Source organism: Arachis ipaensis, chromosome B1 (assembly GCF_059453495.1).
Source record: "Arachis ipaensis isolate K30076 ecotype BB chromosome B1, ASM5945349v1, whole genome shotgun sequence".
Classification (NCBI taxonomy): Eukaryota; Viridiplantae; Streptophyta; class Magnoliopsida; order Fabales; family Fabaceae; genus Arachis; species Arachis ipaensis.
In genome coordinates this window covers 34903161-34922673 of record NC_142436.1, presented here as the reverse complement: position 1 = coordinate 34922673, position 19513 = coordinate 34903161, and the positions used below count along the sequence as shown (strand labels likewise).

At 41.0% G+C, this 19513-nt stretch overlaps 2 non-coding genes across 2 annotated transcripts; both read left to right on the top strand.

Moving 5' to 3' along the window:
• Window positions 1-8565: 8565 nt before the first annotated feature.
• LOC148576196 (small nucleolar RNA R71) lies at window positions 8566-8673 on the top strand. The gene has a single exon (XR_015902974.1). It is a non-coding gene; the product is annotated as a small nucleolar RNA R71 (small nucleolar RNA).
• Window positions 8674-14323: 5650 nt separating this feature from the next.
• LOC148576195 (small nucleolar RNA R71) lies at window positions 14324-14431 on the top strand. Its single transcript, XR_015903200.1, has one exon. It is a non-coding gene; the product is annotated as a small nucleolar RNA R71 (small nucleolar RNA).
• Window positions 14432-19513: the final 5082 nt, after the last annotated feature.

The following is a 19513-nucleotide window of genomic DNA, read 5'->3' as shown; positions in this document are numbered from 1 at the left end:
TGAGTTCCAATATGGGACAACTAAGGGTGGAACATCAAGAGCACTCCATCATGCTCCATGAAATAAGAGAAGATCAAAAAGCAATGAGGGAGGAGCAACAAAGACAAGGAAGAGACATAGAAGAGCTCAAGGACATCATTGGTTCCTCAAGAAGGAAACGCCACCATCACTAAGGTGGATTCATTCCTTGTTCTTATTTCTTCTATTTTTTGTTTTCTATGTTATGTGCTTATCTGTGTTTGTGTCTTCATTACATGATCATTAGTAGTTAGTAACTATGTCTTAAAGTTATGAATGTCCTATGAATCCATCACCTCTCTTAAATGAAAAATGTTTTAATTCAAAAGAACAAGAAATACATGAGTTTCGAATTTATCCTTGAACTTAGCTTAATTACATTGATGTGGTGACAATGCTTCTTGTTTTCTGAATGTATGCTTGAACAGTGCATAAGTCTTTTGAAGTTGTTGTTTAAGAATGTTAAATATGTTGGCTCTTGAAAGAATGATGACTAGGAGACATGTTATTTGATAATCTGAAAAATCATAAAAATGATTCTTGAAGCAAGAAAAAGCAGCAAAGAACAAAGCTTGCAGAAAAAAAAATAGAAAGAAAAAGAAAAAGCAAGCAGAAAAAGCCAATAACCCTTAAAACCAAAAGGCAAGGGCAAATAAAAAGGATCCCAAGACTTTGAGCATCAGTGGATAGGAGGGCCTAAAGGAATAAAATCCTGGTCTAAGCGGCTAAACCAAGCTGTCCCTAACCATGTGCTTGTGGCATGTAGGTGTCAAGTGAAAACTTGAGACTGAGCGGTTAAAGTCAAGGTCCAAAGCAAAAACAAAGAGTGTGCTTAAGAACCCTGGACACCTCTAATTGGGGACTTTAGCAAAGCTGAGTCACAATCTGAAAAGGTTCACCCAATTATGTGTCTGTGGCATTTATGTATCCGGTGGTAATACTGGAAAACAAAGTGCTTAGGGCCACAGCCAAGACTCATAAAGAAGCTGTGTTCAAGAATCATCATACTGAACTAGGAGAGTCAATAACACTACTCGAAATCTGAAGTTCCTATAGATGCCAATCATTCTGAACCTCAATGGATAAAGTGAGATGCCAAAACTATTCAAGAGGCAAAAAGCTATAAGTCCCGCTCATATGATTGAAGCTATGTTTCATTGATAGTTTGGAATTTATAATATATTCTCTTCTTTTTATCCTATTTGATTTTCAGTTGCTTGGGGACAAGCAACAATTTAAGTTTGGTGTTGTGATGAGCGGATAATTTATACGCTTTTTGGCATTGTTTTTAGTATGTTTTTAGTAGGATCTAATCACTTTTAGGGATGTTTTCATTAGTTTTTATGTTAAATTCACATTTCTGGACTTTACTATGAGTTTGTGTGTTTTTCTGTGATTTCAGGTATTTTCTGGCTGAAATTGAGGGACTTGAGCAGAAATCAGATTCAGAGGTTGAAAAAGGACTGCTGATGCTGTTGGATTCTGACCTCCCTGCACTCAAAGTGGATTTTCTGGAGCTACAGAACTCGAAATGGCGCGCTTCTAATTGCGTTGGAAAGTAGACATCCAGGGCTTTCTAGAAATGTATAATAGTCCATACTTTGGCCAATAATTGATGACGTAAACTGGTGTTCAACGCCAACCTTCTGCCCAAATCTGGCGTCCAGCGCCAGAAAAGGATCCAAAACCAGAGTTGAACGCCCAAACTGGCACAGAAACTGGCGTTCAACTCCACAATTGGCCTCTGCACGTGCAACACTCAGGCTCAGCCCAAACACACACCAAGTGGGCCCCGGAAGTAGATTTATGCATCAATTACTTACTCATGTAAACCCTAGTGACTAGTTTATTATAAATAGGACCTCTTACTATTGTATTAGGCGTCTTTTTGACCATCTTTTGATCATCTTAGGATCTTAGGATCATCTTTGAACGCATTGTTCTTAGATCAAGGGGGCTGGCCATCTCGGCCATGCCTGGACCTTCACTTATGTATTTTCATACGGTAGAGTTTCTACACTCCATAGATTAAGGTGTGGAGCTCTGCTGTTCCTCAAAGATTAATGCAAAGTACTACTGTTTTCTATTCAATTCTTCTTATTTCTCTTCTAAGATATCCATTCGCACCCAAGAACGTGATGAAGGTGATGATTATGTGTGACGCTCATCATCCTTCTCCCTTATGAACGCGTGCCTGACAAACACTTCTGTTCTACATGAAATAAGCTAGAATGAGTATCTCTTAGATCTCCTAACCAGAATCTTCGTGGCGTAAGCTAGAATGATGGCGGAATTCAAGAGAATCCAGAAGGTCTAAACCTTGTCTGTGGTATTCTGAGTAGGATTCAATGATTGAATGACTGTGACGAGCTTCAAACTCGCGAGTGCTGGGCGTTAGTGACAGACGCAAAAGGAGGGTGAATCCTATTCCAGCATGATCGGGAACCGACAGATGAATAGCCGTGCCGTGACAGGGTGCGTGAGCATATTATTCACTGAGAGGAGGGGATGTAGCCACTGACAACGGTGATGCCCTTGCATAAAGCCAGCCATGGAAAGGAGTAAGACTGATTGGATGAAGATAGCAGGAAAGCAGAGGTTCAGAGGAATGAAAAGCATCTCCATTCACTTATCTGAAATTCCTACCAATGATTTACATAAGTATCTCTATCCCTATTCTATTATTTATTATTCGAAAACTCCATGATTATTTTATATCCGCCTGACTGAGATTTGCAAGGTGACCATAGCTTGCTTCATACCAACAATCTCCGTGGGATTCGACCCTTACTCACGTAAGGTATTACTTGGACGACCCAGTGCACTTGCTGGTTAGTTGTATCGAAGTTGTGACAATTATGTATTGAGATCAGAGCACCAAGTTGCTCACGTTGCCGGGGATTGTTTGAGCCTGGACATCACAATTTCGTGCACCAAGTTTTTGTCAAAAACTTGGTGCACGAAATTGTGATCTCCAGGCTCGAACAAATCCTGGTAATGGCTCCAGAGCTTGGTGCTCTGATCTTAATTCATAATTGTCACAACTTCGATACAACTAACCAGCAAGTGCACTGGGTCGTCCAAGTAATACCTTACGTGAGTAAGGGTCGAATCCCACGGAGATTGTTGGTATGAAGCAAGCTATGGTCACCTTGTAGATCTCAGTCAGGCGGATATAAAATAATTATGGAGTTTTCGAATTTAATATAATAAATAGAATAGGGATAGAGATACTTATGTAATTCATTGGTAGGAATTTCAGATAAGCGAATGGAGATGCTTTTCATTCCTCTGAACCTCTGCTTTCCTGCTGTCTTCATCCAATCAGTCTTACTCCTTTCCATGGCTGGCTTTATGTGATACATCACCACTGTCAATGGCTACTTTCGGTCATCTCACGGGAAAATGATCCAATGCCCTGTCACGGCACGGCTAATCGTCTGGAGGCATCACCCTTGTCAATGGCTTCATCTTATTCTCTCAGTGAATAATATGCTCACGCACCCTGTCACGGCACGGCTATTCATCTGTCGGTTCTCGATCATGCTGGAATAGGATTTACTATCCTTTTGCGTCTGTCACTAACGCCCTGCAATCGCGAGTTAGGAGCTCGTCACAGTCATTCAATCATTGAATCCTACTCGGAATACCACAGACAAGGTTTAGACCTTCCGAATTCTCTTGAATGCCGCCATCATTCTAGCTTACGCCACGAAGATTCCGGTTAGGAGATCTAAGAGATATTCATTCTAGCTTAATTCATGTAGAACAGAAGTGTTTGTCAGGAACGCGTTCATAAGGGAGAAGGATGATGAGCGTCACACATAATCATCACCTTCATCACGTTCTTGGGTGCGAATGGATATCTTAGAAGAGAAATAAGAAGAATTGAATAGAAAACAGTAGTACTTTGCATTAATCTTTGAGGAACAGCAGAGCTCCACACCTTAATCTATGGAGTGTAGAAACTCTATCGTATGAAAATACATAAGTGAAGGTCCAGGCATGGCCGAGATGGCCAGCCACCAAAACATGATCAAAGGATCATAAGGTAATCCAAAGATGCCTAATACAATAGTAAGAGGTCCTATTTATAATAAACTAGCTACTAGGGTTTACATGAGTATGTATTTGATGTATAAATCCACTTCCGGGGCCCACTTGGTGTGTGTTTGGGCTGAGCTTAAGTGTTGCACGTGCAGAGGCCATTTGTGGAGTTGAACGCCAGCTTTTGTGCCAGTTTGGGCGTTCAACTCTGGTTTTGGATCCTTTTCTGGCGCTGGACGCCAGATTTGGGTAGAAAGCTGGCATTGAACGCCAGTTTATGTCCTCAATTCTTGGCTAAAGTATGGACTATTATATATTTCTGGAAAGCCCTGGATGTCTACTTTCCAAAACAATTGGAAGCGCGCCATTTCGAGTTCTGTAGCTCCAGAAAATCCACTTTGAGTGCAGGGAGGTCAGAATCCAACAGCATCAGCAGTCCTTTTTCAACCTCTGAATCTGATTTCTGCTCAAGTCCCTCAATTTCAGCCAGAAAATACCTGAAATCACAGAAAAACACACAAACTCATAGTAAAGCCCAGAAATGTGAATTTAACACAAAATCTATTAAAAACATCCCTAAAAGTAACTAGATCCTACTAAAAACATACTAAAAATAATGTCAAAAAGCGTATAAATTATCCGCTCATCACAACACCAAACTTAAATTGTTGCTTGTCCCCAAGCAACTGAAAATCAAAATAGGATAAAAAGAATATAATATACTATAAATTCCAAACTATCAATGAAACATAGCTTCAATCATATGAGCGGGACTTATAGCTTTTTGCCTCTTGAATAGTTTTGGCATCTCACTTTATCCATTGAGGTTTAGAATGATTGGCATCTATAGGAACTCAGAGTTCGAATAGTGTCATTGACTCTCCTAGTTCAGTATGATAATTCTTGAACACAGCTTCTTTATGAGTCTTGGCCGTGGCCCTAAGCACTTTGTTTTCCAGTATTACCACCGGATACATAAATGCCACAGATACATAATTGGGTGAACCTTTTCAGATTGTGACTCAGCTTTGCTAAAGTCCCCAATTAGAGGTGTCCAGGGTTCTTAAGCACACTCTTCTTTTGCTTTGGACCTTGACTTTAACCGCTCAGTCTCAAGTTTTCACTTGACACCTACACGCCACAAGCACATGGTTAGGGACAACTTGGTTTAGCCGCTTAGACCTGGATTTTATTCCTTTAGGCCCTCCTATCCACTGATGCCCAAAGCCTTGGGATCCTTTTTATTGCCCTTGCCTTTTGGTTTTAAGGGTTATTGGCTTTTTGCTCTTGCCTCTTGGTTTTAAGAGCTTTTGGCTTTTTCTGCTTGCTTTTTCTTTTTCTTTCTATTTTTTTTTCGCCTATTTTTTTTTTCTGCAAGCTTTGTTCTTTGCTGCTTTTTCTTGCTTCAAGAATCATTTTTATGATTTTTCAGATTATCATATAACATGTCTCCTAGTCATCATTCTTTCAAGAGCCAACATATTTAACATTCTTAAACATCAACTTCAAAAGACATATGCACTGTTCAAGCATACATTCAGAAAACAAGAAGCATTGTCACCACATCAATATAATTAAACTAAGTTCAAGGATAAATTCGAAACTCATGTACTTCTTGTTCTTTTGAATTAAAACAGTTTTTTTTTTAAGAGAGGTGATGGATTCATAGGACATTCATAACTTTAAGACAAAGTTACTAACTACTAATGATCATGTAATGAAGACACAAACATGGATAAGCACATAACATATAAAACGAAAAAAAACAGAGAAAGTAAGAACAAGGAATGAGTCCACCTTAGTGATGTCCTTGAGCTCTTCTATGTCTCTTCCTTGTCTTTGCTGCTCCTCCTTCATTGCTTTTAGATCTTCTCTGATTTCATGAAGGATGATGGAGTGCTCCTGATGTTCCACCCTTAGTTGCTTCCAATAATTGTGTGGAAGAAAATGAATCCCCTGAGGTATCTCAGGGATCTCTTGATTTGCAGTCAAATGTTCTACCACTGAGCTATAGACCCTTGATGGAAGCTTTTGTCTTCCCTTTCCTCTTTCTAGAGGTTTCTCTGGCCTTAGGTGCCATCAATGGTTATGGAAAAAACAAAAAAGCTATGCTTTTGCCACACCAAACTTAGAATGTTGCTCGCCCTCGAGCAAAAGAAGAAAGAATAGAAGAATAAGAAGAAGATATGGAGGAGATGGATGGGAGTGTGTATTCGGCCATATGGGTGGGATTGGGTGGGTGAGAGATGTTGAATTTTTGAAGGTAGTGGGTGTATGGATGTGAGTGGTAAATGGAAAAAAAAAAGGAAGGGATGATCATGAATGGAAAGAGAGATGATGAGGTAGGTGGGGATCCTGTGGGGTCCACAGATCCTGAGGTGTCAAGGCATTTACATCCCTGCACCAATTTAGGCATGTAAAATGCCCTTGCACACAACTCTGGGCGTTCAGCGCCAGGTTGGTGCCCATTTTGGGCGTTCAACGCCTCTTTGCTGCCATTTCTGGCGTTGAACGCCAGAACCATGCTTGTTCTGGGCGTTAAGCGCCAGGATGCTCCTATTCTGGGCGTTCAGCGCCAGAACTATGCTCTGTTCTGGCGTTTGAACGCCAGACAGATGCTCCTCCAGGGTGTGATTTTTCTTCTGCTGTTTTTGATTCCGTTTTCAATTTTTGTATTTATTTTGTGACTCCACATGATCATGAACCTAAGAAAACATGAAAAACAATGAAAATAAAAGTTAGATAAACATTGGGTTGCCTCCCAACAAGTGCTTCTTTAATGTCAATAGCTTGACAGTGGGCTCTCATGGAGCCTTACAGATGTGCAGAGCTTTGTTGAGACTCTCCAACACCAAACTTAGAGTTTGGATATGGGAGTTCAACACCAAACTTAGAGTTTGGTTGTGGCCTCCCAACACCAAACTTAGAGTTTGACTGTGGGGGCTCTGGTTGACTCTGCTTTGAGAGAAGCTTTTCAAGCTTCCTCTCCATGGTTGCAGAGGGAGATCGTTGAGTTTTGAATACAAGGGAGTTCTCATTCCATTGAAGGACTATTTCACCTCTGTCAACATCAATCACAGCTCTTGCTGTGGCCAGGAAAGGTCTTCCTAGGATGATGGATTCATCCTCTTCCTTTCCAGTATCCAGGACTATGAAATCAGTAGGTATGTAAAGGCCCTCAACCTTTACTAATACATCTTCTACTTGTCCATAAGCCTGTCTTCTTGAGCTGTCTGCCATCTCTAGTGAGATTTTAGCAGCTTGCACCCCATAGATTCCCAGTTTCTCTATTACAGAGAGGGGCATGAGGTTTATTCCTGAACCAAGGTCACACAGAGCCTTAAAAATCATGGTGCCTATGGTACAGGGTATTATGAACTTTCCAGGATCCTGTCTCTTCTGAGGCAATGTCAGTTGATCCAGATCACTTAGTTCATTGATGAACAAGGGAGGTTCAACTTCCCAAGTATCAATGCCAAATAATTTGGCATTTAGCTTTATGATTGCACCAAGAAACTTGGCAGTTTGCTCTTCAGTAACATCCTCATTCTCTTCAGAAGAGGAATACTCATCAGAGCTCATGAAGGGCATAAGGAGGTTCAATGGGATCTCTATGGTCTCTAGATGGGCCCCAGAGTCCTTTGGTTTCTCAGAGGGAAGCTCCTTATTGACCACTGGACGTCCCAGGAGGTCTTCCTCCTTGGGATTCACGTCCTCTCCTCTCCTCACAGGTTCGGCCATGGCGCTTATGTCAATGGCCTTGCACTCTCCTTTTGGATTCTCTTCTGTATTGCTTGGGAGAGTACTAGGAGGGATTTCAGTGATCCTTTTACTCAGCTGGCCCACTTGTGCTTCCAGATTTCTAATGGAAGACCTTGTTTCATTCATGAAACTTACAGTGGCTTTAGATAGATCAGAGACTAGATTTGCTAAATTAGAAGCATTTTGTTCAGAGTTCTCTGTCTGTTGCTGAGTTGATGATGGAAAAGGCTTGCTATTGTTAAACCTGTTTCTTCCACCATTGTTAAAGCCTTGTTGAGGCTTTTGATCCTTCCATGAGAAATTTGGATGATTTCTCCATGATGAGTTATAGGTGTTTCCATAAGGTTCACCTAAGTAGTTCACCTCTGCTATTGCAGGGTTCTCAGGATCATAAGCTTCTTCTTCAGGAGAAGCCTCTTGAGTACTGTTGGATGCAGCTTGCATTCCATTCAGACTCTGAGAAATCATATTGACTTGCTGAGTCAATATTTTATTCTGAGCCAATATGGCATTCAGAGTATCAACTTCAAGAACTCCCTTCTTCATAGGCGTCCCATTACTCACAGGATTCCTTTCAGAAGTGTACATGAACTGGTTATTAGCAACCATGTCAATGAGTTCTTGAGCTTCTGCAGGCGTTTTCTTTAGGTGAATGGATCCACCTGCAGAAGTGTCCAGTGACATCTTTGATAGCTCAGATAAACCATCATAGAATATATCCAGGATGGTCCATTCTGAAAGCATGTCAGAAGGACACTTTTTGGTCAACTATTTGTATCTTTCCCAAGCTTCATAGAGGGATTCACCTTCTTTCTGTCTGAAGGTTTGAACATCAGCTCTAAGCTTGCTCAGCTTTTGAGGAGGAAAGTACTTGGCTAAGAAAGCCGTGACCAGCTTATCCCAAGAGTTCAGGCTGTCTTTGGGTTGAGAATCCAACCATAATCTAGCTCTGTCTCTTACAGCAAAAGGGAAAAGCATGAGCCTGTAGACTTCAGGATCTACTCCATTAGTCTTAACAGTATCACATGGTTTATTTGAAAATTGTGATAAGATATCCCCGGCAACGGCGCCAAAAACTTGGTGCACGAATTGTGAATCACACTTTTCACAACGCGTACCACTAACCAGCAAGTGCACTGGGTCGTCCAAGTAATACCTCACGTGAGTAAGGGTCGAATCCCACGGAGATTGTTGGTTTGAAGCAATCTATGGTTATCTTGTAAATCTTAGTCAGGAAGTCAATTATGTTTATCAGTTGAATTGCGAATAAACAATAGAGCATGGATTAAAGGTTACTTGTTATGCAGTAATGGAGAATATGTTGGAGTTTTTGGAGATGCTTTGTCTTCTGAATCTCTGCTTTCCTCTGTCTTCTTGTTCACACACGCACGTCCTCCTATGGCAAGCTATGTGTTGGTGGATCACCGTTGTCAATGGCTACCTTCCATCCTTCCAGTGAAAACTACGCTCACGCGCTCTGTCACAGCACGGCTAATCACCGGTTGGTTCTCGATCCGGTTGGAATAGGATTTACTATCCTTTTGCGTCTATCACTAACGCCCAGCCTTCAGGAGTTTGAAGCTCGTCACAGTCATTCAATCCTTGAATCCTACTCGGAATACCACAGACAAGGTTTAGACTTTCCGGATTCTCATGAATGCCGCCATCAGTTCTAACTTATACCACGGAGATTCTGATTAAGGAATCTAAGAGATACTCATTCAATCATATATAGAACGGAGGTGATTGTCAGGCACACGTTCATGATTTGAGGAAGGTGATGAATGTCACTGATCATCACCTTCATCACAGTTAAGCGCGAATGAACATCTTAGATAGGAACAAGCGTGTTTGAATAGAAAACAGAAATACTTGCATTAATTCATCGAGACACAGCAGAGCTCCTCACCCCCAACAATGGGGTTTAGAGACTCATGCCGTCAGAGAATACAAAGTTTAGACCTAAAATGTCATGAGATACAAAATAATTCTCTAAAAGTTGTTTAAATACTAAACTAGTAGCCTAGGTTTACAAAAATTGGATAAACTATGATGGATGATGCAGAGATCCACTTCTGGGGCCCACTTGGTGTGTGCTGGGGCCCACTTGGTGTGTGCTGGGGCTGAGACTTAAGCAATTCACGTGCAGAAGCCATTTGTGGAGTTGAACGCCAGTTTTTATGCCAGTTTGGGCGTTCAACTCCAGCTTTTGATCCTTTTCTGGCGCTGGACGCCAGAATTGGACAGAGGACTGGCGTTGAACGCCAGTTTACGTCGTCTATCCTTGTGCAAAGTATAGACTATTATATATTGCTGGAAAGCCCTGGATGTCTACTTTCCAACGCAATTGGAAGCACGCCATTTCGAGTTCTGTAGCTCCAGAAAATCCACTTTGAGTGCAAGGAGGTCAGAATCCAACAGCATCAGCAGTCCTTTTTCAACCTCTGAATCTGATTTCTGCTCAAGTCCCTCAATTTCAGCCAGAAAATACCTGAAATCACAGAAAAACACACAAACTCATAGTAAAGCCCAGAAATGTGAATTTAACACAAAATCTATTAAAAACATCCCTAAAAGTAACTAGATCCTACTAAAAACATACTAAAAATAATGTCAAAAAGCGTATAAATTATCCGCTCATCACAACACCAAACTTAAATTGTTGCTTGTCCCCAAGCAACTGAAAATCAAAATAGGATAAAAAGAATAGAATATACTATAAATTCCAAACTATCAATGAAACATAGCTTCAATCATATGAGCGGGACTTATAGCTTTTTGCCTCTTGAATAGTTTTGGCATCTCACTTTATCCATTGAGGTTTAGAATGATTGGCATCTATAGGAACTCAGAGTTCGAATAGTGTCATTGACTCTCCTAGTTCAGTATGATGATTCTTGAACACATCTTCTTTATGAGTCTTGGCCGTGGCCCTAAGCACTTTGTTTTCCAGTATTACCACCGGATACATAAATGCCACAGATACATAATTGGGTGAACCTTTTCAGATTGTGACTCAGCTTTGCTAAAGTCCCCAATTAGAGGTGTCCAGGGTTCTTAAGCACACTCTTCTTTTGCTTTGGACCTTGACTTTAACCGCTCAGTCTCAAGTTTTCACTTGACACCTACACGCCACAAGCACATGGTTAGGGACAGCTTGGTTTAGCCGCTTAGACCGGAATTTTATTCCTTTAGGCCCTCCTATCCACTGATGCTCAAAGCCTTGGGATCCTTTTTATTGCCCTTGCCTTTTGGTTTTAAGGGTTATTGGCTTTTTGCTCTTGCCTCTTGGTTTTAAGAGCTTTTGGCTTTTTCTGCTTGCTTTTTCTTTTTCTTTCTATTTTTTTTTTCGCCTATTTTTTTTTTTCTGCAAGCTTTGTTCTTTGCTGCTTTTTCTTGCTTCAAGAATCATTTTTATGATTTTTCAGATTATCATATAACATGTCTCCTAGTCATCATTCTTTCAAGAGCCAACATATTTAACATTCTTAAACAACAACTTCAAAAGACATATGCACTGTTCAAGCATACATTCAGAAAACAAGAAGCATTGTCACCACATCAATATAATTAAACTAAGTTCAAGGATAAATTCGAAACTCATGTACTTCTTGTTCTTTTGAATTAAAACAGTTTTTTTTTAAGAGAGGTGATGGATTCATAGGACATTCATAACTTTAAGACAAAGTTACTAACTACTAATGATCATGTAATGAAGACACAAACATGGATAAGCACATAACATATAAAACGAAAAAAAAACAGAGAAAGTAAGAACAAGGAATGAGTCCACCTTAGTGATGTCCTTGAGCTCTTCTATGTCTCTTCCTTGTCTTTGCTGCTCCTCCTTCATTGCTTTTAGATCTTCTCTGATTTCATGAAGGATGATGGAGTGCTCCTGATGTTCCACCCTTAGTTGCTTCCAATAATTGTGTGGAAGAAAATGAATCCCCTGAGGTATCTCAGGGATCTCTTGATTTGCAGTCAAATGTTCTACCACTGAGCTATAGACCCTTGATGGAAGCTTTTGTCTTCCCTTTCCTCTTTCTAGAGGTTTCTCTGGCCTTAGGTGCCATCAATGGTTATGGAAAAAACAAAAAAGCTATGCTTTTGCCACACCAAACTTAGAATGTTGCTCGCCCTCGAGCAAAAGAAGAAAGAATAGAAGAATAAGAAGAAGATATGGAGGAGATGGATGGGAGTGTGTATTCGGCCATATGGGTGGGATTGGGTGGGTGAGAGATGTTGAATTTTTGAAGGTAGTGGGTGTATGGATGTGAGTGGTAAATGGAAAAAAAAAAGGAAGGGATGATCATGAATGGAAAGAGAGATGATGAGGTAGGTGGGGATCCTGTGGGGTCCACAGATCCTGAGGTGTCAAGGCATTTACATCCCTGCACCAATTTAGGCATGTAAAATGCCCTTGCACACAACTCTGGGCGTTCAGCGCCAGGTTGGTGCCCATTTTGGGCGTTCAACGCCTCTTTGCTGCCATTTCTGGCGTTGAACGCCAGAACCATGCTTGTTCTGGGCGTTAAGCGCCAGGATGCTCCCATTCTGGGCGTTCAGCGCCAGAACTATGCTCTGTTCTGGCGTTTGAACGCCAGACAGATGCTCCTCCAGGGTGTGATTTTTCTTCTGCTGTTTTTGATTCCGTTTTCAATTTTTGTATTTATTTTGTGACTCCACATGATCATGAACCTAAGAAAACATGAAAAACAATGAAAATAAAAGTTAGATAAACATTGGGTTGCCTCCCAACAAGTGCTTCTTTAATGTCAATAGCTTGACAGTGGGCTCTCATGGAGCCTTACAGATGTGCAGAGCTTTGTTGAGACTCTCCAACACCAAACTTAGAGTTTGGATATGGGAGTTCAACACCAAACTTAGAGTTTGGTTGTGGCCTCCCAACACCAAACTTAGAGTTTGACTGTGGGGGCTCTGGTTGACTCTGCTTTGAGAGAAGCTTTTCAAGCTTCCTCTCCATGGTTGCAGAGGGAGATCGTTGAGTTTTGAATACAAGGGAGTTCTCATTCCATTGAAGGACTATTTCACCTCTGTCAACATCAATCACAGCTCTTGCTGTGGCCAGGAAAGGTCTTCCTAGGATGATGGATTCATCCTCTTCCTTTCCAGTATCCAGGACTATGAAATCAGTAGGTATGTAAAGGCCCTCAACCTTTACTAATACATCTTCTACTTGTCCATAAGCCTGTCTTCTTGAGCTGTCTGCCATCTCTAGTGAGATTTTAGCAGCTTGCACCCCATAGATTCCCAGTTTCTCTATTACAGAGAGGGGCATGAGGTTTATTCCTGAACCAAGGTCACACAGAGCCTTAAAGATCATGGTGCCTATGGTACAGGGTATTATGAACTTTCCAGGATCCTGTCTCTTCTGAGGCAATGTCAGTTGATCCAGATCACTTAGTTCATTGATGAACAAGGGAGGTTCAACTTCCCAAGTATCAATGCCAAATAATTTGGCATTTAGCTTTATGATTGCACCAAGAAACTTGGCAGTTTGCTCTTCAGTAACATCCTCATTCTCTTCAGAAGAGGAATACTCATCAGAGCTCATGAAGGGCATAAGGAGGTTCAATGGGATCTCTATGGTCTCTAGATGGGCCCCAGAGTCCTTTGGTTCCTCAGAGGGAAGCTCCTTATTGACCACTGGACGTCCCAGGAGGTCTTCCTCCTTGGGATTCACGTCCTCTCCTCTCCTCACAGGTTCGGCCATGGCGCTTATGTCAATGGCCTTGCACTCTCCTTTTGGATTCTCTTCTGTATTGCTCGGGAGAGTACTAGGAGGGATTTCAGTGATCCTTTTACTCAGCTGGCCCACTTATGCTTCCAGATTTCTAATGGAAGACCTTGTTTCATTCATGAAACTTACAGTGGCTTTAGATAGATCAGAGACTAGATTTGCTAAATTAGAAGCATTTTGTTCAGAGTTCTCTGTCTGTTGCTGAGTTGATGATGGAAAAGGCTTGCTATTGTTAAACCTGTTTCTTCCACCATTGTTAAAGCCTTGTTGAGGCTTTTGATCCTTCCATGAGAAATTTGGATGATTTCTCCATGATGAGTTATAGGTGTTTCCATAAGGTTCACCTAAGTAGTTCACCTCTACTATTGCAGGGTTCTCAGGATCATAAGCTTCTTCTTCAGGAGAAGCCTCTTGAGTACTGTTGGATGCAGCTTGCATTCCATTCAGACTCTGAGAAATCATATTGACTTGCTGAGTCAATATTTTATTCTGAGCCAATATGGCATTCAGAGTATCAACTTCAAGAACTCCCTTCTTCATAGGCGTCCCATTACTCACAGGATTCCTTTCAGAAGTGTACATGAACTGGTTATTAGCAACCATGTCAATGAGTTCTTGAGCTTCTGCAGGCGTTTTCTTTAGGTGAATGGATCCACCTGCAGAAGTGTCCAGTGACATCTTTGATAGCTCAGATAAACCATCATAGAATATATCCAGGATGGTCCATTCTGAAAGCATGTCAGAAGGACACTTTTTGGTCAACTGTTTGTATCTTTCCCAAGCTTCATAGAGGGATTCACCTTCTTTCTGTCTGAAGGTTTGAACATCAGCTCTAAGCTTGCTCAGCTTTTGAGGAGGAAAGTACTTGGCTATGAAAGCCGTGACCAGCTTATCCCAAGAGTTCAGGCTGTCTTTGGGTTGAGAATCCAACCATAATCTAGCTCTGTCTCTTACAGCAAAAGGGAAAAGCATGAGCCTGTAGACTTTAGGATCTACTCCATTAGTCTTAACAGTATCACATGGTTTATTTGAAAATTGTGATAAGATATCCCCGCCAACGGCGCCAAAAACTTGGTGCACGAATTGTGAATCACACTTTTCACAACGCGTACCACTAACCAGCAAGTGCACTGGGTCGTCCAAGTAATACCTCACGTGAGTAAGGGTCGAATCCCACGGAGATTGTTGGTTTGAAGCAATCTATGGTTATCTTGTAAATCTTAGTCAGGAAGTCAATTATGTTTATCAGTTGAATTGCGAATAAACAATAGAGCATGGATTAAAGGTTACTTGTTATGCAGTAATGGAGAATATGTTGGAGTTTTTGGAGATGCTTTGTCTTCTGAATCTCTGCTTTCCTCTGTCTTCTTGTTCACGCACGCACGTCCTCCTATGGCAAGCTATGTGTTGGTGGATCACCGTTGTCAATGGCTACCTTCCATCCTTCTAGTGAAAACTACGCTCACGCGCTCTGTCACAGCACGGCTAATCACCGGTTGGTTCTCGATCCGGTTGGAATAGGATTTACTATCCTTTTGCGTCTGTCACTAACGCCCAGCCTTCAGGAGTTTGAAGCTCGTCACAGTCATTCAATCCTTGAATCCTACTCGGAATACCACAGACAAGGTTTAGACTTTCCGGATTCTCATGAATGCCGCCATCAGTTCTAACTTATACCACGGAGATTCTGATTAAGGAATCTAAGAGATACTCATTCAATCATATATAGAACGGAGGTGATTGTCAGGCACACATTCATGATTTGAGGAAGGTGATGAATGTCACTGATCATCACCTTCATCACAGTTAAGCGCGAATGAACATCTTAGATAGGAACAAGCGTGTTTGAATAGAAAACAGAAATACTTGCATTAATTCATCGAGACACAGCAGAGCTCCTCACCCCCAACAATGGGGTTTAGAGACTCATGCCGTCAGAGAATACAAAGTTTAGATCTAAAATGTCATGAGATACAAAATAATTCTCTAAAAGTTGTTTAAATACTAAACTAGTAGCCTAGGTTTACAAAAATTGGATAAACTATGATGGATGATGCAGAGATCCACTTCTGGGGCCCACTTGGTGTGTGCTGGGGCCCACTTGGTGTGTGCTGGGGCTGAGACTTAAGCAATTCACGTGCAGAAGCCATTTGTGGAGTTGAACGCCAGTTTTTATGCCAGTTTGGGCGTTCAACTCCAGCTTTTGATCCTTTTCTGGCGCTGGACGCCAGAATTGGGCAGAGGACTGGCGTTGAACGCCAGTTTACGTCGTCTATCCTTGTGCAAAGTATGGACTATTATATATTGCTGGAAAGCCCTGGATGTCTACTTTCCAACGCAATTGAAAGCACGCCATTTCGAGTTCTGTAGCTCCAGAAAATCCACTTTGAGTGCAGGGAGGTCAGAATCCAACAGCATCAGCAGTCCTTTTTCAGCCTGAATCAGATTTTTGCTCAGCTCCTTCAATTTCAGCCAGAAAAATACCTGAAATTACAGAAAAACACAAAACTCATAGTAAAGTCCAGAAATATGAATTTTTCCTAAAAACTAATAAAAATAGACTAAAAACTAACTAAAACATACTCAAAACTATATGAAATTAACCCCAAAAAGCGTATAAAATATCCGCTCATCACAACACCAAACTTAAACTGTTGCTTGTTCTCAAGCAACTAGACAAATAAAATAGAAGACTAATAGGTTGAGAAGCAATAATATCTCAGAGTTTTTTGATTGAAGCTCAGATCCTAATTAGATGAGCGGGACTAGTAGCTTTTTGCTTCTGAACAGTTTTGGCATCTCACTTTATCCATTGAAGCTCGGAGTGATTGGCATCTTATAGGAACTCAGAATTCAGATAGTGTTATCGATTCTCTTAGTTCAGTGTCATGATTCTTGAACACAGCTTCTTTATGAGTCTTGGCCGTGGCCCTAAGCACTTTGTTTTCCAGTATTACTACCGGATACATAAATGCCACAGACACATAACTGGGTGAACCTTTTCAGATTGTGACTCAGCTTTGCTAAAGTCCCCAATTATAGGTGTCCAGAGTTCTTAAGCACACTCTTCTTTTTGCTTTGGACCTTGACTTTAACCGCTCAGTCTCAAGTTTTCACTTGACACCTGCACGCCACAAGCACATGGTTAGGGACAGCTTGGTTTAGCCGCTTAGACCAGGATTTTAGTCCTTTAGGTCCTCCTATCCACTGATGCTCAAAGCCTTGGGATCCTTTTTATTTGCCCTTGCCTTTTGGTTTTAAGAGCTTTTGGCTTTTTCTGCTTGCTTCTTTTTTTTTTTTTTGCAAGCTTTGTTCTTTGCTGCTTTTTCTTGCTTCAAGAATCATTTTTATGATTTTTCAGATTATCAATAACATGTCTCATGTTCATCATTCTTTCAAGAGCCAACATATTTAACAGTCTTAAACAACAAATTCAAAAGACATATGCACTGTTCAAGCATTCATTCAGAAGACAGAAAGCATTGCCACCACATTTAACCAATTAGAATTTCTTTTATTAAACTCGAAATTTTATTGCTTCTTATTCAAAAGATCTACTATTTTATTCATGTTTAATGATGATGAGAAAAATAAACTATAGCTTAATTGGAGATAAAATCAAATAGATACTAATTACTATTATATGACTTCTAAGGTAAACTTTTTATAAGGACACTGTCACAGAGTTAAGGCAGAAATTGGAAATTAACAACCTTTATTCTGGGGGTATGGGGGTTCCTCTGATCCTTGGGATGCTTGGTATTACAGAAGACTTTTGGTGCTTCAGTTCCCTTAAGTCATGTCCCTGCTCCTCTTGTTCTTTAAACATATGGGTCAGCATTTGACTGTGTTCCTTCTGTTGTTTTATTATTTGCTCCATAGCTTCCTGTATCTTGGTGACAGACGTCTCGAGATATTCCCAATATTCCGCTTGAGGAATCTCTGGGAGGAATTCCTGTACTCTCTTCTTGATAAGATCCTCCTATGCTTGTTGTCTCTCCATTGATGCTTTGGTGATTGACTTTTCAATTAGGATATATTCAGTTATTCCCATCTTGACTCCAGCGTCCTTGCAGAGCAGAGAAATCACGCTTGGATAAGCCAACCTGCCCTCTTTTGAATTTTTGCTAGCAATCTTATAGAGTTCAGTGGAAATCAGCTGATGAACCTCCACTTCCTTCCCCGTCATGATGCAATGAATCATCACTGCTCTTTTAACTGTGACTTCAGAACGGTTGCTAGTGGGCAACAAAAAACGCCCAATGAAGTCCAGCCATCCTCTGGCAACTGGTTTGAGATCCTCTCTCTTGAGTTGATTTGGGACGCCCTTTGTGTTGGTGGTCCACTGGCTCCAGGGATACATATGTCCTCTAGAATCTTATCCAGGCCAATGTCTGCTCTCATCATCCTCCTGTTGAAGGAGTCTGGATCATCCTTTAGCTGAGGTAGCTTTAATATCTCTCTGATCTTGTCAGGGGTGGTATGAACAATCTTTCCCCTGACCATGGTCCGAAACTCGTAGCAGGCAGTTCCAGATAGTCTTTGCTTGTCAGTCTGCCACATATTAGCATAGAACTCCTAGACCATGTTCCTTCCTACTTTCGTTTCAGGATTAGCTAGGACTTCCCAGTTCCTGATTCGAATTTGCTCCTGGATCTCCGGATATTCATCTTCTTTCAGATCGAATCTAACTTCCGGGATCACTGACCTCAGACCCATTACTTTAAGATGATGGTCTAAATGTTCTTTAGATAAGAACTTCCCTTGATTCCAAAGTGGTTTTGGAACGCTCTCTTTCTTGCCTCTTGGAGTGGATTGTTTTCCTTTGGGAGCCATGATCTTAGTGATTTCGGATAAACACACCAAACTTAGAGGTTTGCTTGTCCTCAAGCAAAAGAAAAGAAAGGAGACGGATAGAAGGAGATCGAGGTGCACTTGGTGATGGAGGAGGGGGGAGGCCGAACCCAATTTTAAAGGGGTGGGGGGGTGGGTTTTCGAAAGATTGGAAAAGATAAGATAAAAAGATTGAGTTGAAAAAGATAGGATAGAAGATATAGTTTAATTTTGAAAAGATATGATATATTTTTGAAAAAGATAACTCTGAATTTTGAAAAAGATTATATGGATATTTGAAAAGGATATGGATTAGTTGAAAAGATTTTTGAGTGAAAAAGATAGATTTGTTTTCAGAAAAGATTTTGAAAAGAGTTGGATTGAATTTGGAAAGATGGATTTTTAGAAATTAAGGATTTTAGAAATCAGGGTTCTTGAAATGTTCATGTAAAAATCATGCATTGAAGCATAAAATTTGAAATTAAAATGGAAATACGTGTGGGATAAATGGATTTGGCTCCTCCCTGTCTTCCTGGCGTTTGAACGCCCAAACACTGCTTGTTTTGGGCGTTCAACACCCAAATGCTGATCTCCTGGGCGTTCAGCGCCCAGTTGCTGCTATTACTGGTGTTCAACGCCCATTGGGTGCCTGTTTCTGGCGTTGAACGCCCAGTTGCTGTCATTACTGGCGTTCAGCGCCCAGTGGATGCCCATTTTGGGCGCTGAACGCCCAAAATGCCCCTTTACTGGCGTTTTCTTGCCATTGAGCTCCCTATCTCTGTTTTGTGTGCGGATTCCTTCTGTAACCCTGTAAACTTATACAAATGATTCTGTACCTTAGTGTCAGTGAACTTTATATAAACAAATAAAAATAAAAATAGGGCAAAAATGCTTAGAGGATTGATGCCCCATGGCTGGGTTGCCTCCCAGCAAGCGCTTCTTTATTGTCTTTAGCTGGACCTTGCTGAGCTTTTAATCTAGCTTTAGCCTTGAGCATTCTTGCTCAATGTTGCCTTCAAGATAATGCTTGATTCTCTGTCCATTGACAATGAACTTCTTATCAGAATCAGTATCTTGAAGCTCCACATA